Here is a 24,653-nt window from a genome sequence, read left to right as displayed (position 1 = left end):
TTAGCATCCACACAGACCCCTCTGGCTCATCACCCCTGACCCACGGCTGAAAGGCTGCTCTGCTTTTCTGTTTGATTTTGTTTCAGCGGTGGATGACAACCCAAGGTGACGGTGGATTCACCGTGGTGTCTTTGTGCATGTGGATGTTGTTTCCAGAGCTCGACGGCTTTAGAAAGTGTGGCAGCCAAAAGGAGGAAGTGCAGGCTTGCCGTGGTGCTAAGTTGCACCTGTAGTGTTTCTGTAATAGAAACTCACCCTGCAGAATCAGAAAAATGTGACGGGACAGGGGCTACCTGCACTGAGCAATGTTGCACACTTTAAAACCAAGTTTTGCTGTAATTAGTCACGTCAGAGTTGCAGCACAGAGGCTGTGGGTCTGGTTCTAGCAGCTTGCTTCCAGAATTGCTGATTAAGGGGAAGAAGCAGCAGCACAGAGGTACAAAATACCCACTTTTATCTAGCCAGGCCAGTAAGAGCCCTTACTTCTGGGTCACTGAGATACATCGATAGGGGAGGACAGAAACATGGCTTGCAACTTAACAGCATCTCTCTACAGAAATGCATCCTGCTCAAGATAGCAAGAAGCAGCCTAGCACTGCAATTTCACTACAGACATCATGGTGCTTTTCCATGCATGTAGCACACAAAATCCCTGGGTATGGCTTTTAAGTGTTCCATAAAGGACAAATGTGGGAAAGGAAGGGAAACAGTACAGCAAATATTTTCTGCCTAAACAAAGTAGTACTACCAATAATAAGGTGTTACTGAAGTAAAAGTGGGCTTATTTCCCATTGGCGTGGCACTTAAAGCAGAGGTCTAGAAATCGTTGTATACAAGTTGCCTAACCCTTAAGGCTTGCAACAGCTATTAATGCAGAATGTTTTTAGCATTTTACTTTTTTTGTTTTACTCTTTTTTCCTTTCTGCCTTAAATGATATTGAAACCAGGTAATGAGCCTGCAGACAAAGCCCTGAAAACAGAGTTAGAATTCTAATTCTGCTTCTGACCTTCATGAGAAAGATAATGGTATTATTAAACTTCAGTATGTTCTGCAGCATAAAAACCAGCATAGTACAAGTTGTTTAAATTACCTCTATTTATCTCACATGTCAAATTTTACAGAACTGTTCATGTTCAGTAGGACATATGTATAAGGTAGGCTATTACCTTCAGTAGATTTTAAAAGCAGTGGTCAGGTGAAGGCAGTATAACCCTGCCTATCAAATTTGAATTTGTTAGCTGAAGTCAAATGTGGATTTAACAACCCCCCCAAAATGAATGTAATTAATCAAGGCAGCAAAACCTTCAACCAAGCTTAGAGAGCTGTGTTTAAGATGCTGTCAGCGTTGCCCACCAAGGGCTTTGACCAGGACAGGAGTATGGCTCAGAGAACACTCCTTTGGCTGACGTCCCTTTGTTGACTAAAGTCTTACAGCCACCTGCCTTGTGTATCTCGTGCAGTCCTCAACAAAAATAAATCCAGTCCAGATATTTTCCAGAGGTGGCCACTTACAAACCCTTTTTTGACAATGATGCATTTCAGAGGTAAAGGAAGAAAGTTGGAAAAGTTGTTAGCAAAAGAAAAGCAGGCATTATTCCTCAACTTATGGCATTCCTAGAATCTCACTTCTAGCTGAAAGCATGGAACCAAGGACAACTGGGAGTTTAAATCCTGTCTGGAAGTTATCTGCCCTAGCAAATGGCAGGTGCAGCCTTAGAAAGGCCTTGCTATCCATGAGTTTGCAGAGGGCATCTCTCAACAAACCATAACATTTGAATAACATCACCACAACCCCCCAAAGCCCTAAAAATCGTAGCAGGTTTATACTTCTTGTATTTCAGTATCATTTTTAATAACTCTTCCTTTTCTGTTTTCTGAAAAAAAAACCCAGAAAAAATATACTCCCAGTTCAGAGGAGCCCTGGTTCAGAAAAGCCTCAAATGCATTTCTAGTAAAAAACCCAAACCCCAGACCTCAAGAATACATCAATGTCTCACTGGGGCCACAGTCTTTAAACATGGAACGTGGTGTGCAAAATTTCACCCCTTTGCATTTAAAAGAGGATTACAGAAGGCTCTGGACAAATAGCAGCAGTGATGGTCTTTTCCCAGATTCAGGCTGGTTACCTCACATTCAAGACGTTTTTTTCAGAGCAGTGAACCTGCTCAAACACTCCCATGCAGGGAGGGAATGAAACAAGACTGAGGCTCTCCACTACCTCCACCATACCCATGACACTGAGACACAGCACATGCAAAGACATGAGAAGTACAGCGCACAAATCACAGAATACAGTAATGCTGCAAGCAGATGCCACACATCAAACAAAGCTTTGCAAGCTAAGAGCCAACAGCATCTTAATAAGCAATATTGCCTCAGGAGCTGGGTAACTGCGAGCTGCTGTGCCCAGCCTGGGGCATACCGTGACCCTGTGGGCAGCAAGGTTGTGCACAACACACAGGCTGCTCCTGGAGCTGTGCTGCTCTCATTACACAGCAGGAAAAACTTCATTTGCTCTCAGTTTGCACAAAGACTCTGGACATCACAGAAAAAGAAATTACTAAACAGAGGAGAAGAGAAATCCCTTCACCCCTTTCAACAGTATAAAATCTACATATTCACTACAGGTTTGATTCTCTTTAATATCACTAAATCTCTTCCTAAAAGTAATTACTGAATGAATGCTAAATGCGTTATCTTAGCAACCTCTGGCAGGAGATGCTATTTGATTTCATCTCTGAGTTATAGATTGCAGCATATGAATATTGTTTACCTTTTAAGAAGCAACACCAGTGAAGCAAAGAATCAATCAAAAACAGATCTAAGGAATCACTCATTTCACGTAGAGGATTTGTAGCTGGATGAGAAGGCTAGACACCGAGCACCTGAACAGTGAGCTAACAGTACTGCAGATAAAAACCAACAAACAGATTAGATGTGATGTATCAAATCAGATGCTGTTAAAACATCAGCCTATTGTGCATGTTATAATAGACCCAGGAAAAGACAGTGGCCTGCTTACTTATTTTTCCACCTTCCCAAGCAGTTGAGCTGCACTGAGCAGACACTGCAGCAGTGAGCATGGAGAAGAACAAGACAATATGAAATCCATTGTTTCCTACATTGTTTTCTCCCACCAATTTATGACATAAAAAATGCTGTGTCCAGCTGCAACTGGAACTGAGGGAAACTGAAACAGATGACTTCTGCACCCTTCAGTTTCAGATGAACCAACTTTTTTTGAGAATTTAACGACTCCACTGGGAAGAGAGCTTTCCTGCTCATCACTGGCTCACCTGATCTTCCTTTCCCCACATCCCAACAGAACCAGGACCTTCAGAGGTGTCAGTGTAGTGGGTGGTTCTCTACCACTAACCTGCCCCCAGGAGTTGCACTGACAGGTCATTAGCCCATGACTTTTAAAGGTATTCACATTCTAGAGCAGCAGAAGCATGGGGAGAAGTGCTGGAACTGTGTTAGTCCAGATGGTTCCCTATGCCCAGCCCCTGCGAGCAGTCAGACAGCAGAGTTCAGCAGCTGAGGCACAAACATGCATTTTCATCATTGGCAGTGGAGCAGCCAAAGCTCTGTGAAGAAAGCTCAAGCAGAAAACAGGATGCAGCACCCTTGTTTCTCTCACACAAATATTTAGCACTTTAAAAGAGCCAAGACCAACATGTGAAGTTACTCGGGCAGAGGTCTGCAGAGCTGGGGGAAGGAGAGAAAACATGCAGGACAGAGCAGGATGTACAGCTGATTTTGCAGGTGTGGGCATGGAAAAGAGAAGGAAAATGGAGGATGGAGGATCATTTTGCAGATACCATATCAGCAAACTGAAAGTGGCCCTTGTTTAGTCTGTTACATTCCAATTAGTGCCAGGCAGAGCTGCCCTCCCGGCTCCCTGAGGCAGCTCTTGCAGGACGCCCGCAGAGACGGCACAGCTTTGCTTAAGGACATGAGCACCTGTCTGGTACCTCTGTGCGGCAACGTTTGGGTATTTGGGACGTGGGCAATACCTGCTCAACTGCTACCAGCTCCTGGCCCAAAAAGGAGAGAAAAAAAAGAGTGAGATGATTTCCAAGTCCCTTCTCTCACATTCTAGAATAACAAGGAGAGCCTGACATGGCTAGGCCCTTCTCTACTGCATGGCAAACTTCTCAGGGAAGGGGAATCTCCATGGGTGAAAAGGGTAGGGGCCCTGCGTGCATGAAAGCACTAAAATCAAGAGAGCAAAGTGATTTCCAGTCAGTGCAAGGCTGCAGCAAAGCAGGAACCCCTTGCTATACAAGCTGAAACTATGAGCAGTAGAATGCAGATTAACCGCTTGGTTGCCGCTTACCATGCCAGGTACATTGGGCTAAAGGCACCTCCATCCAGTGCTGCCCGACGTGCCAGGTACATCCCATGATGTTCCATTGAAATCACAACAGGCCATCAATAGAACGTGGCTGCACGGATGCAGAATGGAGAACCAGCAGGGACGCTGTTAAATGCAATTAAAATACTGCAATCAAAATTGAAACGTACATTTTAAAACAGCCACCTGCCTTAAATATGTAACTGCTACAACAACCTCCCCTCCACCCATCTCCCCACAGGCGTTGAACTGTGACGGAAGCAGAACAGAAGGACTCTGCAAGTTTCTTGCTGATGCTCCCTGGCCACTTACATTCATGACTCCCAATAGCACTGAACTTCAGGGGGACCAGTTCACATGTATCCAAAACCAGCAGATCCCAGGATGTCTGCACCAGCTGCCTTCTGCCCAGAAATTCAGGCAATGAAATATCATCACCATTTAGAAGTGCCTCTATGACAAGAACAGCCTGGTGTCAGAGCTTCATGATCTCATTCCTGACACAGTACAGGCAGCAGAAGAAACTCTTCAAACCTGATCTGCTGTGTTGTCCCCATTCCCCTGTCCCACTTCCCAAGCCTTTGAAAATATCTTCTAGGGATGTTATGGCATTGGGCCAGGATCCTTTGGTGCAAGGTGAGAGAAGAAGACACTGTATGGCCTCTCCTATTTATAATGATGCCTCACTGATAATTTAATCTCAATTCTTGGGGACTGGAGTCAAGTTGATTCATGGTGAACTGCAGTTTGTATGAGCGTCGCAAAACTTCAGAGCTATAATTCCACCCTCCCCTGCCCAAAGGAAAAAGCAACATCATCTTCTCAGGGAAAGGCACATATCACAGCTACCCTCGGTTTGACAAGCTGGTTGTATCCTCTGCAGTGCTTTCCACAGAGTTTCTCTAATCAGCTCCAGTGGGATTATCATGGAGGAGTCTCAAGGTAGATGCTAAGCACTGGTTCCCTTCTACAAGTGGTGATGATACCCGAGTGAAAACAAACAAACAAAAAGCCCAAACCACCAAAAGGTTTAAAAACCATAGGTTTTTACATCCTCGTGGTGAAGTGAAACATGTGCATAGCTGTTATCACATTGATGGCTGCATGTCTCCAGCTGTGTTTCTGGAGACAGAAATCTTACATTTAAAAAGTGAGAATACTATTGATTATCAGCCTGAAAAGATAAAAGGCAAAATGAAAAATACCAATAATACTTAATGTTGAATGAGAGAGAGCATAAAGGAGGACACAGGCCTGAGAAATGGAACAGGTTGTCATGAAAAGGACAGAGTATAAGGAGATAGTCCATTTTTCCTGAACATCTGCTGGGCTTAGGCCCAGGACAGTGTTCCCATCATCCCCACCTGCATACTTATCCCCACAACTCTGTAACCAAATCCTTTTCACACTGAACTAATAGGTCTTTTGTATTCAGATCACCCTGTTTTGACTGCTGTAGGCTGAAGATTTTAAAATCTTGTCAATACAATGAAGAAGTGAAATGTAAGCAACTGTTTGCCTACTGACCTGAGCTGTGCTGAGCCAAGAGCATTTGCTGAACTAGTCTGAACAGACCACTGCCAGCATGAACAAGCCAACCCACAGTTAACTACCGCACTTGAGGTGTAATGGGCCAGAGGAATCTGGAGCCCTCCCCTCTCCAGAAAATCACACTCTGCACAACATTAGAGCAACCTGAACTCTGGCAGCATCTCCCAGCATCCCAACTCTGCAAAATCCTCAGCAGTACCAGCAATTCTCAGTTTGACACAGGCTGAATGCTGCATAAAGATATTTCTTGAACAACAGCCCAGATACGAGCTTTTTCTCACCCAGATTACATCAATTTGCTTCTTGCTACTGTGAAGCAAGAGCTCTTCTCCATAGCTGTATTTCCCCTCTAGGGCAGAGTTTAGCAGAGAACTGCTTCAACCAAAGGTGTTTCCTACTGTTAGAACATCTCACTGCAGTCAGAAATGAAGCTTCCTGCCAACTCCTAAACAGACTGCTTCTGTATTATACATTTATTGTCTCTGCTGACACACAGGAGACTAGGACTACCCAAACCTCTGCTGGGAGGAGAAGGGGAGAGGCATGGCCATTGCAGATCTCATCAGCCAGAGTCCGGCACTAAAAATTCCTGCATATCTGCAGACACGATTGATCTCAGGAACAGAGCAGTGGCACAGAACAAAGCTTCAGAAGCTCATGACCACGTAGTGACCAGCAGTAGACTCTGGGCTCTTCCTCCCTTCCTACAACAACTGATCCAACTCAGTTTTAGTTGTATCTGCATTGCAAGTAGTAAAGGCAGCTCCAAAGACCAATGCTAATCTCATTTAATTCATTTATTTACTCCCTATTGCACGAAAATAACAACATATTGAATGAAGTAGCTCAAAGGCCCCTTTGGTATGCAAAATTTCTGTTTCCCAGCCACCTCTGAGCCTGTACAGAATTCTCCCTTTACAATGCAAGAATTTAGGGCATGACTAAAGGATCATTGCTATCTCCCAGTTAATCCTAGAGAGTGTCAGCCTTGGGCCCAGTCCTTCAGTAAGGTAGGGCACTTAGCAGAGGGTACAGGGGGTGGCAACTTGGTGCTGAGTATTGCTCTGTGGGCAGGAGCACTCCCAGCACTGTGGAGAAGGAGGAATGTCATGACCCTCTTCCAACCAAGACTGTCCTACAGGACACTCTCACTGCAGCACTCCTTTAGGGCTCTGAATCACCACAGGTACGAGCTGGTAGCAGGCTGTGAAATGCAATAATTCTGGAGCAAATGCATGACCCTTCCAACTGTCCCTGCCACTGGGGAGGGATCTTCAGGACAGGGATAAGGCAGGCAGCTGGAATCAGTGACTGTGACTCAGACTCCTTAGTTACATGGTTTGTTAGAGCAAACAAAGCCTCAGAGTACTAGGAAAAATGGGAGCAGGTTTGATAATGATCCTCCCAATTGGCCTGTTTATTTTCATTTCTTGTGTGGACTCAGCAAACGTTTCTGCAGAGAGATGCATTCTGCACAGGAGCATCTGCATACACAACACTGCTGATATCATGAGCTTGCAATAGTTAACGCCAAGTTTCCATGCTGAGGGGTATAGTAAAAGTCTTGGACCAAAATGTCATCTCTCTCACCATATGCCAGATACCAATGAACACAAAACAAGCATTGCTGTCTTGTTTTTTCCAATAAGAAAAAGTCTCATTCCCTTTACCCATATCTATAGATCCAGCAACAGTTCTTAATATAAATGATACCTTAAACACAGCACTTTTAGCACTTATCCATGTATTTTTCCTCTGCTTTTCCTAAAACCTGACTATCTACTCAGTCCTGTAGCAAAGAAATCTTTGGGTTTAAGCTTCACTTTGGTGATGTCTTTCAAGCAAACCACTCCAAGAGCTGGTCTGAGCAGTTTTGAGACTGTACTGCCTACCAAACATCCCTCCAAATCAGATGCTTAACCAATCACCCTGAACCCTTTGTATTTTGTTCTTTGCAGCCACCAGAAATCTCAGCATATCTGAGCCTTGCAAATGAGAGGAGGCCAGAAAGCCACTCTTGCTTGTAAAAGCAGAAGGCCTAACAGACTCACAGTTCTGCAAACTGCCTGTATTGCATCCAAATCTTTCCAAGCTTAAGATGATCTAATGGGAAAGCAGAGTTTACTCACTTTCAGAATTCTTCATTTACTTGGCTGCTTTTCCTCAAACCCCTACTTCTTATTTTGACTGTTTTATTCCTCTGTCCTCTTTACTTGAGACTTCAAGCATTATTTAAACTCAGCTCACAGACTGCAGGGAGGTCACTCTGTGTATGTTTCCAAAATCCATCTCTTCCCAGCAAGGCTCTCATCCTGCTGGCTTTGTCCTGCAGCCCTGTGCAGCAGTGGTCCAGGGCTGCAGATACCTCAGGCACATTTGGCCAGCCCTCCCTGACAGAGAGCTTCAGCCTGGGGGATTACAGCCCCAGGCACGTCATGAAAGGCAGCACAGCAAGGTCATGGGGTGTTGAAAACTTTGCTACAGTCCAAAGCACAGGATCTTCCTCCTTTCCTTCCCTACACACTGTTCTTGTCAAGGTCAAGGATTTCCTGGCAGTCCTCAAAGTACATAAATTATAGGCTTTTGTCATGAATTAAGACTTAAAACTTCTCTTAATTTTAAAGTAGAAGGGGTGGAGCAAGTCAGGGGGAAGGTACTTCCGCCTAAGATTTGGTTTTCAAAAGGGGATTGGCAGCCTGTGTATGTGCTTTACCCTGTAATCTGAAAGCTCCTCAGGACAGGACCCTTAAAAGTATTTTATGCTGAACCATATAAACATCCCAGAGCAAGAGAACCGGCAGCTCCCTGCATCCGTTCCAGTCTGCTCAGCTTCTCCTAAATCAACACTGCCAGAAGGCAAGACAGCACTATAACAAATTAGCACCACTCACAATTTGTTGAAGTTGCTGTTGCATTGTTTGTTTATTTAAAACACGCGCAAGCAAACACACACAAACCTCCCGAGCCTGCTCTCTGCTGCCATCCCCCAAACTCCACATTTGTAGTCTCAGAGAGGCGAGCAAAGGCTGTGATTAAACCCATGCAGAGCAACAGCCACTGTGCTGGGACTCTGCTTGGTATTTTCTCTTTCACTATGAGCAAACCCAAAGAATGCTCACATTATTCCAGCCTGGAACATCATGGCGTAGAAATCTTTATTTTGGCACCTGACTAGGGAAGTGTTGTTAAGAAAAAGAAAGAGCCACAGGCTTGAAAGACCCAGTGCTAATAAAACTCTTAGTGCTAATGCTATTTATGAACATCCAAGGGATAATCTGCACCCCTTATCAGCCCACAAGATTAAAAGATCTTTAAAATAGGAAACACGTCTTACTTCATAAAGCACTGTATAAGTTTACAAAGCACAATATTACTGGTAATAAATAATTGTCGAAGTTGAGCACAGAGATGGCTGTAAAACCTGAAGCACCATCACTGTTCCCATTTCAATCTGAGCTCTGGTGGTAGCACTGGACATTCACTGGTTGTGCTGATTTGGTCTCTCATGCACCAATCTGCTTTTATTTTAAGAGATCGTTTGGGAAATGTGCTGTGCTGATACAATGGAGAAAATAATGTTCGATCATGAGGTGATCACGATGAGGGTGATTTTAAGGAGCTGTAGTAGATTCTTATCCTTCTACCAAAACAGTTTATTTGCCAGCCTGTGAGAGGGTGCCAGCAATGATTCTCCTACACAGCATTTCTATCTGCAGGCACTTATCACACACGGAGTGCCCTACTATGGGAGCAGCTGCTCACCAGTTCCATCATGTAGCCTATAGAGACAGCTTCCCTTTTATTTCTCTTGGTTTATATGACAATAAGCTCTGGGCTCCTGCATGCATCGTTTAGAAGACAGTAAAGTCAGCATCATCCACACAAACGCTTAGATGTTTTCATTCAATTATTTCTTTTCATTTTAGAGAAGGTTTTTCTGTCTTTTGAATGCTCAAAATGTCTTCATTTCTGGCTGCTGACAGATAACTGCATCATCCAAAGCAGCTCCGCTCGCCTGGGTTGAGCACGGCTTTGGTTTCTGGACAAGTGAATGTCACAGATACCACAGCTATCTCCACCAGCTTAGCAACAATTAAGGAAATTAAGAGATTTTTCTACTCATACTGAGACCTTTGCATGGAATTCTGTTGGTGCCAAAACATTATAATTTTATTCTTCAGATAACTCATGATTTAGCAAATGTTTAAATACTCAAGTTTAAGTATTTCAAAAGTTACTCACTTTACATTTCTCACCTAAGGAAATTACTAAGCAATTTGTGCATTTTTTCCCTGCCAGAAAAAAAAAAGCCTCAAACAGCAAGGTAGAATGCATCACCCTCCTTCTTTCAGCATCATTAAAACCATCTCATTGGTAATTATTGTCCTCAAGGTGGGTGTGGGGGAGTGAAAATCTGTAACAGATTCTATTTTTAGAAGATAACCTTGGGAAAAACAGGAGGTACCAGAGAAACAGGCATGAGGGGTGAAGTTATGACAGCACTGAAACTAGCAGGAGACACAGGTGTACCAGGTGTCTGTGCCAGAGAGCTCTGAGAACACAAACGTGGCCACACCTCCTGCAAGATTTAGGCTTGGCTGGCAGGTTTCAGAGGCACTCAGAATTCACAGAGACAATTCACATATTTAAAAGTTTGAGCAAGAGTTAAAAAAAAACCAAAACCAAAACCAAACCCACACTAAAAGGTTATTTAAAAGTTTGCTGGATCACTTCCCATGGAGTTCTCCCATCTCAGCAAGGAAAGTGGTTAAAGGAGGAAAAAAAACAACCAAAAAGCCAAGCAGAACCAAAACCTAAAAGCAGCCAGAGAGGCTGGAACTTCCCTAACACAGATGAAACAGTACAGCAGTTTTATACCTACATAAATAGGATCAGAGTCTGACCCAAGGAGTAACACATGTACAAACTTCTGCTCACAGCCACAACAAACATTGGCACCACACCTCAGAGTGGAAAGAAAAAGTAAAATTCTCCCATCCTTACCACTTCCAGCAGAGCCTGATGATCTAACAGCATCCCAGAGGATGCAGAAAGTACTCCTAGTGAGGATACATTGGACCAAAGCCTCTCTCTTGGCAATGTGCATTCCCAAACACCTGTATCTAGGATCGAGCTGCCTTCAGCCCCTGGCTGCACATTATTCAGCCACATACAGTTCTGTCACAGAGAAGGGCTGAATAAATTGTGGCATTGTTACACCGCAGTGCAGGTGCTCGGAAGCACACACATCCTGAGGCTCCTGCCTCACCAGCCATGGGGGTGTTCTGATGCCATCCAGCTTTCCCTGACCCACCAAGTCAGTCCACCTTGGGTTGATCTAGTCCCTTCTCCAGGCATTTTCTTGGCAGGCACTTCACTCAAAGAATATGTTTTAACAGCAGGAAAACCACCTCAAAATCCCAAACCAAACAAGTCAATGCTTCTAAAGAACCCGAGTAAGTCGCATAGGTGGCATCCTTTTTATCACAAGGTATCCTCCACCACAGATGCTAACATGGCTTTCACACACCTGCTCTCTCTGACAGTAATGCCAAATCCCCAGACCCTTCCAGGAGCAGTCCTTGCACACCCAGATCTACTCCAGACAATCAAAGTCTTACAACAGGGTATGTAATGTGAAAGCCCGTTTCATCTTGTGCAGGCAAGAAATAGCAGGAACTTGCCTGTTGAAAAATTAGGAGGTATACAGTAATTCATCAAATTGATTTAATAGAGCCAGCTGCATGTGTGAATGCTGGCCCTGGCAGAGACAGTCCCAACCCTTTGCATTTGCTTACAAATAGGCAAGGTGCTTTGGCATAGCTACTGAATCCTTTGAAAAAGTTGGTTTTGACATGTTGGAAAAAGGGCTTGAATTTTTCAGCTGCTCTCTAAGCAGGAGGCAATTGAGAGAACAAACCCAAGAACTGCAGCAGACACCACTTTAAAATTTGTCTTCATTATGGTCTAATTTTTACACAACTTCCTAACATTAGCAATAGCCAGATGAAATTTTTCATGTTCTAAAAACAGAGGAGAGGTCAGGAAAACACCATTACACATCATTTGTTCTTTCTCTAGTGATAGTCAGAGTCCAGAGTCCTGGCCCAGGGTTTCTACTTATATTTCCCTGTGATTCTTAAGCCAATAAACCAAATAGAGTTAGTTGTCAGGTTTAGTGGGTTTCAAAACAAAATGTGTATTAAAAGGGGGATTTTTTTTATTATCATATTATTTAAAGGATTTAGTGAGGAACCTAAAAATCTCTGGAAGGGTTTGTTGGAGGGGGACTAGAAAGAGAAGAACCTTATAAAAACAACCCTATGCACTCCAATCACAGGGTTTGTTCCTCTTCTCCACATAAAATCATAGAATCACTTAGGCTGGAGAAGACCCCTAAAATCAAGTCCACCTCTAAACTGTGTTCCCAAGTGCCACATCTCCACATCCTTTGGATAATCTCCAGGGATGGTAATTCTACCATTTCCCTGAACACCCTCTTCCAATGCTTGATGACCCTTTCCTTGAAATTTTCCCTAATACTCAACCTAAATCTCCCCTGGTGCAACTTGAGGCCATTGGCTCTTGCCCTATTGCTTGCTACTTGGGCAAAGAGACCAATCCCCATCTGGCTACAATGTCCTTTCAACCTTGTTGAACCTCACCCGAGTGGCCTCAGCCTGTCCAGATCCCTCTGAGAGCCTTCCTGCCCTCCAGCAGATCAGCACTCCCACCCAGCCTAGTGTCACCTGTGAATTCACTGGGGGTGCCCTCAGCTCCCTTGCCCACATTTCTGATAAGGACATGCACACTGAAGCCTGCCTTCCATCAGGGAAACAAATCCAAAAGGCCTGGAAAACGCTGCACTGAGACACATGGTGGGGAGGTTCTGGGAAGCAAAGCAGCAGCTGAAGTTATATGGAAATAACAACAACATTCACAGAAGTTCCCCTTGGATACATGTCAGCGTGTGGGAATGAAGGATTAAGATCGAGTATTTGCATTTCCCAGTCAGATGCCAAGATAGCAAAGCTGGCAGGCTGAGGTGTTGTGGTGTTCCTTGAAGGGAGTCTCCAGCCATGAGCACTGTGTGTGCAGAGCTCTTCTGCCTGCAAGTGTCTCTCTCTCTAACAGTGAGTATTTTGAATTTTTTAAAATGTGCTCTAGGTTAGTGCTTATAAAAGTAAAGCATTAACAGCTCCAGCATAGCACAGGCAGCTGGGCAAGCTCTGCTCTCAGATCCTTGCCAACACAACCCCAAATTAATCCTGTGCTGGGCTCCCAACCCACACACAGCAAGCAGGTAGTGCCATGGTGCCAACTGCTTCAGTCAGCACATAAGAGCCAAGTGCCATGTTATTAACTCTTCTAAAGGCCTCAGCAGAGCATTTTGATCCCGGCATACAACAGACACCTGAATAATTACACTGCAGGGTTTAATCCCCTGGCAGACACGGCTTTTAAAATAAGACATAGCACTTCTGCATCATGGCCCCCTACAACAGATTTCAGTGCTTTTATGCTGCTTTTTTAAAGGCCAGCTTTAACATTGCCAATGATACATCATTTACCAGGTGAAAAAAAAATTCCAAACCAAACCACACAAAAATAGAGCTATCATTACAGAGGATGAGGCATCGTGACCTGTTTTAGGGCTTCCAAGTCAGAGCCACCACCTAAAAGGTCAGGTCTTGCCCTGTTTCTGCATCAGCCCTGGTGTGGCTCAGCCTTACAGCCCTCATGGTTTTCCAGGCAGCACAAGAGAGCAGGCAGCAAAGCACAGCCAAGGATCAAGAACACTCTCGAACAAAGCTGGCTGTAAAGCCAAATCCCACGTGTCAGAGGTCACAGCAGGAACTGAGGATTGTGCTTCAACCCCCAAACATCCTCTGGTATCCAGGAAGGCTGCTGGCAATAGGTGAAAGATGGTTGTGAGACAGAGGAACAAGGAAGAAAAGGTTATTGGAATTGTTGTTGACACTGTGTGGTACACGCACAGTGAGAAGGCAGAGCAGCACTGGGACAAGGACAGCTTCAAGGGAATATTCCTGTGGGCCTTTGGGCCTGAAATGCTCCTCTCCAACACCTCAGTTTCCATACTCAGAAGTGAGATCAATGCCTAACTACACAAGATGTTTCCACCTTGTAATGACCTTAATTTCTAGGGTATTAATTGTTGTTGACTTCCTCCCCTGGAACTTTGTAACAGCCCAGCAAGAATGAAAGTCTGGAGATTCTCCCCAAAGTCCCCCAAATGCAGAAACTGGAATCTGCAGCAGGGCTGCAGTACCTTGTCTCAGCAGATTCAGTGGGTAACGAGGTCTTCTGAAACAAAGTGTAATAAGTGTTTCTGCCTGAACTTGCCAAAAGACCTTAATGCAAATAGAACTACAGGAAAATTAGGGTGGACTCTAGTGGCTGCCTCCCCCTCAGGGTTTTGGTTATTCTGTTGGGTTGTTTTTTTTTTTTCTTCAATCCTGATGAAATTCATTACAGTTGCATTTAAACTGAGGTTGTGATTTAAATTTTCCAAAGCAGGCAGGACAGGTTTGAAAGCCTGATATATCAGAGTATGTGTGCTTCCTGAGAACCAAGATAGCTGCAGAGCCTTCCCCAAGGGGTGCCTGGTTGGTCTGCTCACCCCCTTGACATGTTTGCTGTCACACAGGCCAGTGGATTCCTGGCAAGTCGAGCAGGCTTGTTCCTTACAGCCAAGCAGCCCTACATTCAAACATGCCACTACGTTCCTTGAAGGTATTTACAGTTTACTTTTTAGTGCTACTTTAAGTTCAAAGGGGCTAGTAAAGCCCCATTAAGCCATTTACATCAAACTGGTTAGTTAATTATCCTGTTGCAGGCTTTAAATTAGCAATTTATAACCCCTTCCCTGGAGATGCCAGTATTTGGAAACAACTCAGCCAGGACATTTTGCAGGGTGCAGTTAAGGAACAAAAAACACCACTGAACCAAACCACCCCCACTCCCCCCTAAAAAAAAAATCCCAAAACAACCAGAACAAATATCTTCAATTTCTGATTGCAAATCTGTTAACTTTGGAGAATCCAGTAGGAACAGAAGTGAGGGAGAGCCCACTAGTACCAGCTAGCAGGGATAGTGAGGCTGTGTCCACCTTAGGCTATGCAGCAAAATGTGATCTGCAGAGGCCCAAAGCCAGCCTGGGAGGCACCACAGCCAGAGGGGGATGATTCTTTCCTGACTACAAGATATTCTGCTTCTCAGTAGCATAATCAAAGGTATTTTTACATTCATATGTACAAAAATGTGTCTGCCCACAAGGGAGGAAAACTATTTGAGGGTTTGGATCTGGTCAAACTGAACACCAGCATACAGCTGCAGTCCTCTTTCAGGTTAGGATTAAAAAGATAGATATTTATACTCCCTTCATAAGGGTCAGTGACCCCATGGGCCAAGGGAGGCTGGAGCTCAGGGGTCTCCATTTCCAGGATCTTTTCCCCTGCCCACAACCTTTCACTTCTGAGGAGAGTCTGTTGTCCACTCAGGGACTGGTTGTTCCAGACCACCACACTCAGAGTGCAAAGCTGTTACAGAAGAGAATTACCCTGTTACAGAAGAGAATTACCACCTTTGCCCCAAAAGACCTGACTGCCCAAACCAACCAGGTCCTAGAGCACAACCCTCCTCCTTATTTCCACCAGCCATTACTTTAGTTCTGCAAACAGTTGACATACTGGATGTTTACCTGAAAATCTTATTTAAAATAAAGACGGGAGGGAAAGACTGCCTAGTTGCTGCTATTTCCACACAACAATCAATCAAATGTAGGAGAAGCCTTGGCCCCAATCCTGGAAGCTCTCCCAAACCAACAAGCACTTAACACCTCACCAAGACCAAGAGGAATTCATGGAAAGAAGGGCCATGAGACTAAGGCAAACTAGGAGATTAACATCAAAAAAGGCACATCAAATTTGAGAGAAAAATTCCATTCTACTTGAAAGACATGACAGACAGATGGAATCAAGTTGTATGACAGACCCTGCAATTTCTTCTTCCTTCTTCTCAATACATCCTCTTTTCAATAGCAAAAAAAAAAATCTTCTGCCAAACAAGTGTCAAATAAACATAAAAAGGAGAGCTAAAAATCTAAGCTACTTAATTCTTTATGCTATGCAACCATGACATTTAGTTTGTGTTTACTTGCTTCTTGTGGAGAGTAACTGTTTCACAGTAATTTTTGGGATGGGGGCAGATATGAAAAAGAGAGGGAATTCCACTAGATTTCAAACCAAAGTGACAATATATTTTTGTACAAAATTTGTAAGATGGTATGACTTTTTCGTGATTTACTGCTCTAAATTGCAAGACAGGCCTTATAAATAAAACACTTGTAAACACAACACAAAATCTAAATTATCTGAAGGACGTAAAAACCCAACCCCACACATAGATGAGATTCTCCAAATTCTCTGCCCTTTCTTAGGAGCAGTTACACCCAAACCATCACTCAGACCAGAGGCTGTTCACTCCTGCAAACACCAGCCTGACCTTTGAAACAGCCCGGTGCCAACAGGCTACAGGACTGCCTAATATTAGGGCATTGTAAAATAATGTGCAACTGGGGAAGGAAGCAAAGCCCTCCTGAGGATAACATGAGAGTCTTTCCTGCTCCACCAAACCCTTCCATTTCCAAGGCATGCAATGCCCAGGCTGTGCCTAGAACAGGTGTGTCTCCTTAAATACCTCACATGTCACACTTGTGTCTCATGGATACGGTCCTGCGGGATTATATTAGTACCAGTGCATACCAGCTGGAGCTGCCCCCGCCGGTGTCCTGTGACTCCTCACGGGGGGAGCCGCTCTCGCCGCAGGCACGGCCCCTTTGCCACATGATCCCGGGGACAGACAGACAGACAGACAGCGACCCTGCCACTGCGGCTCCCAGCACTTGTGCTCCAGGGGCGAGCCAGCACAGAGACAAACGAGAGACCTCCAGAGCAGAAAGGGGGCACTGCCAGGGGACACTGAGCGCAGGCTCCAAGTGTCCTTTTCTTTCCCTCCTCTGTGCTTAGCACCAGCAAATTCTCAACCAATTTATGCCAAACGGATACACCGAAGCCCTCCTTTAAATAAAAAAAGATGTGGCTAACAGAGCAAAGTCCACTCAGCCATTCCCAAGCAGAAAATGCTGACAGGACACAATGCAGGTATGGCTAAAGCAGGATGGAGGAAGAACAAAGGAGAGCGAGCCTCATACATCTTCAAGTCAGTGCAGAAAGATACCCCTTGGCAATTTCAGCCTAATTCATCACTAACCTTGGAGCATGCTAGCTGCTGGTCTAAGCAGCTGAAAGAGATAATAAGAAAATTTTTATGGCAGCAAACACATTAGTGACATTTTTTGTGTCATGAGTGGCACAGATAATACAAAGAGAAGAGCTACTTGGTTTTAGCTACAGCTCTGCATCACAATTCAAAGGAATTCATGGCCCGGATGCCATCCCCCATGAAAGGGATCCTGTAGTACTGCTCAGGGAGCAGAGCACCGGCAGATGTGAGGAGCTGCTGAGCAGCACACGTGGGCTAAGAGGACCCTGCAGGGCCCATAGGATCTCCTTCTTAGTCCTCCTTAGCAGCACAAGTGTCTTTGTTCTCCTGAGAACAATTCTTGCAACAGCTTACAAGGAATCTACCACATGCATAAATTATTATACTGTTTAATTAATTCCAATTTCCAGATTTCAGTACACATCAGGTTTATCTGCTCATCCTCACAGTAACTGGCTCCAGGCATCACAATCAGCTCTTGGGGATGAAGGCATTGCCAAAGCTAAACATTCTTCTCAAGTGCTTTTTCAGTCCATCTCTGCCTTATCGCCCCTCAAGGACTGGGTGAAACAGCAGGTTCAGTGAACCCAGTTCATCAGTCCAGTGCAAGCTGGAAGCAAAGGGAAATTCTCACAGACTTTATATCCCATTCATCTCTTCATCCTCCTGGCCATTTCTGTTCAAATAGGTCTAGAATGAGGACATTCCATGATACTTCATTCTCAAACACATGAGCAGGACCTCAAAGCTCCCCAGGTCCCCTCTAAATACCTTCTTACTACTGGCATTTCTCAGTTTCAAGAGGCCTCAAGTCCATAGCCATAAAAATCAGCATTAACTGCCAGGTGAACTCTTACTACTTAGCCAACTATTTATTGTGCTTAGTCCTTCACCACCAGGCAAACATCAGTTGCAAATGCCACCCCCTGTTCTCAGACACCACGACTTTAAATGCTGAACAGCCTCCCATAATCAAAACTTAGCATCTTTATGTTTTCTATATTCTTTGCCAGCCACATTTTTAGAGACTTCCTGGCCACTTAGCAGCCAGCCTGGTAAGAGCTCTGAACTTCACACATTTGGCAGGAAATCTTAGAATACAGACTGTCCTGTACTCTTCTGTACTCCTGTACTTCTCAAGCAACTTGAAACCAAGTTGACAGAGCAGGTCTGGGTCCCCAAACAGGCAAACTGAAGCCCAGCTGTATTTCATAACTGTGCCATATAGAAAATATGTACTACCGGGAACTTTGAGACTTGGTGATGCACCTAAAGCAGAAACAACTATTTAAGAAGCCATTTTTAAAAATCCCCACATTTAGTACAGGAGTGCAATCATTCACTTCATTTTTCCACAAACAAAAATTTTTCAGACATTGGGAAAACCAGGCCTCCTAATGCGCAACCCCTCTGCATACCCAGGGCTGTGTGTTCCCATAGGGAAAGTCTGAATTTCTAGGTGAGAGCAAAACAAAACAACTCCTTCAAGTGGGAGTAGCTGAGAACAGAGCTGTCCACGCGCCTCTGTACAGGCCTCCCTCCAAATGCTCAACTCCCACTCCTGTCAGTACTTGCAAGCCTTTAATCCAACTGAGGATCTTCACCAACCTCCAGCTATTTCATGACGTGCCTGTCTTGGGGCATAAAATCCTAGAGAGTGTCCCCATAAATCAAGCACATTTGTTATATAATTGAAAAGGTTTTAAAGGGGAAAATGGAAAAAAATCCTACTGTCATTAAAAAGAAAATTAATGATCTAGAGCACAGCAGTGATTAGCTAGATAACTATTCTTTTTTTATTGAGCAACCAGACTCATAATTAAGGTGTTTTTTCTTAAAATAATATATAAATAAACTATTGGAAAGTTTTACACAACTTTAACCAGTGGAATTTCAGAGTTCAAATAAATTACAAGCTATTTCACTGTTGGGCTGTCTGTCTCCAAGGCCATAATTAATTTTAATGTTCAAATTTGCAGTGCCAAACATGTGACCAGGAGTAAAATAGGACAAAACCTCTTTAGGGCTCTCTTGCAGGTCGTATCAACAATACAGAATACAGGAAAATAGGAGGCCAGGTGCAGTTATGTTCAGAGATATCTTCAGCCTCACATACTTTGAGAAGTATTTAAAACATAAGAAACTCAGAAGTCACTGGCCCCCATTTGGGAGGATGGCAATGGAGATGAGGGAGGGGAAGGGGAGGGGAAGAAAAGAGATCAACTCTTCCATTAGAGCTTTCAGATATGAACACAGAGGGAGTTTCCTTCATCTGTGCATCAAACCATTGCACATACAGGAAAAGCCAGGGCAATGCCATGCCAGCAGCTAAATGTGCTTTTACTTCTTTATTTATTTATTCAGAGTGCGTTCAGTGGCAGAGGAGACTAGATTTAAATAAAAGTAATTGAAAGCTACCAATTTTAATCTTGTTTTACATTTACACTCTCTAAGTCATGAAGGATGATCAGTGGCTGGTAACTACTAAGCCATATTGATTTGCAACCAAATATAATCTGCTCTCAGTTTGGTATTAGTGCAGCTCTGGTTAGCAGAAAATATCTCCAGCTGAAACATTTATTCCATTTACCAGGTATTTATCCATCTTTATTTTTATCTGACATCTTTATTTTTATAATTTTAATAAATAGCCAAAGACTTTTATTAGACATTTTCTCATTTGAATCATAATGCCAGAAAGTTTGAAAAGTTACGATCCATTGAGAATTTTTAAGTTCATTTTTGTATCTACTGTACTAAGCATTTAAATGCAAACATGTTTAACATTTAAAACAAACTTTTTTATAAAGAAAAGTAAGTTGTAGCTGATGATTTAAAACTGAATTCGCATTGCCTTGTCCTTCAAAATCTAGAGCTACCAGATATTTGCCTCCCATTGGATCTAATTCTTATTCACCAGCTTAGAAAAGGAGAACAAGCATCCTGAATTTCTTAAGCTTTCCCTGTTTTCTCAACTGAAATATTTTACTGATTAAATTTAAAAAAAAAATTGCAAAAAATGGCCTGAAGGTCTCCTTGCAAAGGCAGCTTCATCAGTCGGAATAAACTCTTGTTCCTCATGTACAGAGACAGACTTTTTGGAATTGACCATTTTGTCTTTCCTTAAGCCTTTGGCAGAGCACAAGCAGTGCCTGAATAAAGACAGGTCTAAGCTCATTAAGATCTATGAAAATTCCTTAAGGCAGCCATTGTAATTTCAAGTTTCTCTTCTAGTTATTAAAAAGATTGTTCAATTCAGTAGCTTTTAGTTGTTACATCCATGGTGCATTTGACTTCTGCACAATATCCCACAAACTGCCATCAAAGACTACTAAAACCAACAAAAAAGCAAGAGGTGATGCATCCATTTCCTACCATATGCATTCTGCTTCCCTTTTCTTGGCACATGTACTGAGAGGCTGTGATTGCATCTGTCCACATTTTGTTTAGCAATTTATATTAGAGAAAAATCTATTTTCAAGAAAAATCTTAATACACACGCCAGAACAACAAGATAAAGATTATTTGCTATCAGGAAAATGGCAGAGAAACAGAAGACAGACCTTCACCTGATCAAACACAATGTTATGTGCAAAGTGCAGAAGAAACAGGTTTTCATGGAACCTTCCCATGCTACTTTCAAATTCATGTTTGCCTTCTTAATCCATGATATTTCTCAAACCAGTTCTGCACTAAGTTCCTTATTTGCTTATTCTTTCCCAAGATAGCACTTCCATTTATAAAATTCAGACATTAATTGCTTGCACAGACCTGTCAAGCTTAGGAAACCTGACATGAAGCCCTTCCTTTTGCCAGCTGTAAGGTGGAGGATGCTGTTCAAGCTCACCCATGGCCACAAGTTAATCATCAGTGATGTGGCTGAGGTGACAAAGCAGGAAAGCAGCGCTGAGTTGGACACGGTGCCCTGGTCCCACATCATGCTGGACACCTGTCATGTGTGCAGCTTGGACATTGACACAATCTCCCTGGATAATTTACCAGCTGCTTTCAGGTTGTGCCTAGATAGGAGATGCACAGAAAGTTCCATTCTTAGGATTTTTGACAAAAAAGTCTGGATGCACTGAAGGAATAAAACCAATAAACCTTTTCTGCTCCTTGTTATTAACAGCCATTTCGCTGTGGAAGGAGAAGCAACCAGGGGAAACAACACTGCACATCCCTTCTTTAAAAGAAAGATGATTTGTAACTTGGAAATAGTCTGGTAAGAACACTATTTCCCTTCCCTAATGAAGTTCCTTGTCCAGTATTAAAGTAATCTTTTGGTAGCATTTCAGTCACCTCAAAAGGTAATTTAAAAAACAACGTAGGGTTGTGATGTTTAAACAAGTTTTTCCACCAATTACTTAATAGCTTCAAGTAAGAAACAGGACCCTTCATACCAAGCAATTTATAATAGCAATACACAGAGTGAGGCAAAGGACTTAAGGGAAGGAAAATGCTGGAGGCAAGGAGAGAGGGGAGGTAAAAACCACAAGATTACTAAGTATATCCAAAATCTAAAAACTGTCTAAAAGCCCATGCCCTGCACCAAAGCCCTCTGGAAATACAAAAATTAAAAAGAAGTAATTTCTTCCTTGATCACCCCACCAGACCCAGAGCTCTGGCAGCCCACTCTGGAGAGCTCCTGCCCTTTGCTACCCCAGCCTCGTGCCCTGGAGCTTTGTGTGGCGGTGATGGCAGTGGACAGGTACAAACTCATTTGCTCCAGGACTGGCATGTGAACTCAGAAGGGCTCTGTGAGCTGGAAGAGAGATCTCCCGAGAGAAGAAAGAAGCTATTTTGCCTAGAAAAGCGTGCTCCAGAGCACAGAGCTGTGCTGGAAGGTGGCGAGCGACGCCTGCGCTGCAGCCGCTGCCCTCCTCAGGGCAGGGAATGCCACGCTGCAGAGCTCGCTGCTCCCAGGTTCATGTGGAAGCATTCCAAGCTACTCAGCTTCTGACAGCTCTCCAACTGCTCTTCCATGCGGTATTGCTTTACATTACATTGCTTTCCCTGCCAGGAGGCACTGCTGTATTACAGTACAGTCGTCTAACAAAATGTAAAACCGATTTTTCCACCTCCCAAATATCAAGCGACTGTTGCTGCTGCAGTCACGGCTACAAGCCCTCCTCTGTGTTACCCTTCCCTGCTTTTGTGCATATACAAGGGATTTTAGTATCTTCAGCCTCCTTGCCAGCTTTCTGCCTCCTCCCTCCCTGTTGTGCTCCCCAGTCCTTTCTGTGGAGGGCAGCCATCCTCGGGTTCCAACCCACGGTGTCACTGCTGCTCGAGTTAAAAATGCCCAAGTCAGGTCATTAGGTGAATTATCAGTGACTGTAGCACCCAGAGGAGAAAGTGCAAAAAGTAACTAGAAACACTGTAGTCACTTACACTGCATTAACAAGCTCAGCTTTGTTAACTCAGAATTTCAAAAAAGATGTCAGCTACAGAGGCATTTTATAACACAAATACATTTTTAGGCATTTGACTCTTAATTCTCTTAATTTCAGTGTGCTTTGCATTACCTATGGGCTACAAGGCAAAACTAGTTCCCTGCACTGCAGGGTAGCTAGTTTCCTTTCTTGTTCTGAACTATAAAAATAGCCATGTTTTAAGAGCAACGGTCTATCTCTCTCTATTCTTCAGCAGTAGCCAGAATAGGGCCAAAAAGAAAAAAAAGTGAGGAATGGCAGAGAGGGAGGAAAGCAATGACACAGAATACGGCTGTCTTTTCCTTCTTACACCCTGTGCAATTGTTAAAGATCTCCTGATCCAGAGGTTGCATCCAGGCCATCACTTTTAATAAGAACTTATCTGTCCTTCATCGATTTTTCAATCTATTTAGACTTCTGCTATCCATAACACCCTGTGGCAATGAGTTTCACGTGGTAACTGCTGCTTGACAGAGTGCCTCCTCTTTGCCTGCTTTGAGTCAATTTAGCAAACACAGGAGCTGTGGAGGATCACTCCCCATTCATGACAATACAACGCAGCTGCAATTTCTGTAATAAGTCATCTCTTCTCTATGGCAAAGGGAAATCACAGGGACTGACTTTTCTCTGGACCTTCCCTGTGATTAGAACTGCACAGTGCCTAAGACACTGGCACATCACAGATTTACCCAGCAGCACTGATGGCTTCTGTTTGGTTTACCAGCGTGGGTAAACATCCAGAGTTTGTTGTTTCTTTGGGGAGTACAGCGTTTCCTCCCAGCTGCCCGTCTCTCTGCAAGAACTTTCTGGGGACTCACTCCAGAGTGCTCTTAAGTAGTCTGCTGAGGTAATAGGTGATTTTTTTCTTCTCCCAACAACTGCTGCCTCAGTTCTCTCATTTTTTTTACACAATTCAAGTCTGTCAAAATATCAGTTTTCAAATCCCCACCATTTTTCAAAGTCTTCCCAAAAGCACACCAGTTTGCAATCACTCAAATCTCATGGCTACTTTCACCTGTATACCCAGCAAGAAGGTCCACAGAGCAGAGAAGCAGAAAGGATGTGGTTCTCCCCAGCAAGCACAGGGGAGGATTGCTGCATTAAAATCTACACTGACAAACCAAGGAAACTTTCTCAGTCTTGTCCCAGCCCATATCCCAGTCTTAAGACATTTCCCAGGAGGCCCCACATAGCAGTGAGTGCCCTGAAGGATCAGGCAGACTTGGCAGTGCGATGCACAAATCACTGCCCTGCCTCATGAGCCCCTGCTAATCCCGAAAGATGTGCTTCACCAAACAGAGCTGCTCCGTATAATTGCTTGGCTTATCTCCCCTCTCTTAGCTGAGCTACCACAGTTCCTAAAGGCCTTAAAATTAATGACAGATATGCTTGCAGATTAAAAGCCCTCTACCTGTGTAGTGCTGCGTGCATCACTTGTTCACGCAGCAGTGCCATTCACAGGTCTCAGCTGTGGTTTCCCTGCGCTTCTTATAAGCAGCTCAAGTGCTGCTGAATTAGCCAACACTGGGAGGAAACATCAGAGCAGTTTGTTTGACCACAGTTACAGAATTTCTGGCAGGCAGTTGTAACACATGAGGAGAAAAATAACAAAAACCAAAGTTATAAACTGAAATACTGAATCTCAGCATACCTGACCAGAAAACCGAGCAGGTAATTTGAGCAAACGCAGACTCTTATGAACACGCAGTTAACAAAAGTAGCTCAAGACAGATTAACAAAATAATAGCACAGACACATTCTGCTTCCATAGTCACAAACCTCTGAATTTGAATAAGGTAACTATAGAAATAACAACCTTTGCACATTGGCAAAAATCTACGACTACCCTCGAGCATAAGAGAGTGCAAAAAAGCTGGGAATAAAGTAACCCAGTTCAGCATATTGAAACATTCCTTTTGGATATCTCATTCACTGAATATTTTGCACACAGTGCTTGCAAAAATACACTGGGTGTGTTAAGATCTGTGAAGAAGAACCCCTTTCCTTC

At 43.7% G+C, this 24,653-nt stretch overlaps 1 protein-coding gene across 1 annotated transcript in view; it reads right to left on the bottom strand.

Annotated features, from left to right (window-relative positions):
• HIC2 (HIC ZBTB transcriptional repressor 2) overlaps positions 1-24,653 on the bottom strand; it is a 75,241-nt gene that overhangs the window by 6,946 nt on the left and 43,642 nt on the right. The window contains exons 2-3 of the mRNA XM_063415763.1: positions 4,341-4,484; positions 2,775-2,907 (exon numbers count right to left, since the gene is read on the bottom strand). The gene's annotated coding sequence lies outside the window, so the exon portion shown is untranslated. The remainder of the gene's footprint in view (positions 1-2,774; positions 2,908-4,340; positions 4,485-24,653) is intronic.

The sequence above is a fragment of the Prinia subflava genome, chromosome 19 (assembly GCF_021018805.1).
Source record: "Prinia subflava isolate CZ2003 ecotype Zambia chromosome 19, Cam_Psub_1.2, whole genome shotgun sequence".
Lineage (NCBI taxonomy): Eukaryota > Metazoa > Chordata > Aves > Passeriformes > Cisticolidae > Prinia > Prinia subflava.
Note: the sequence above shows the minus strand (reverse complement) of the source record. Positions and strands in the feature narration are given on the sequence as shown.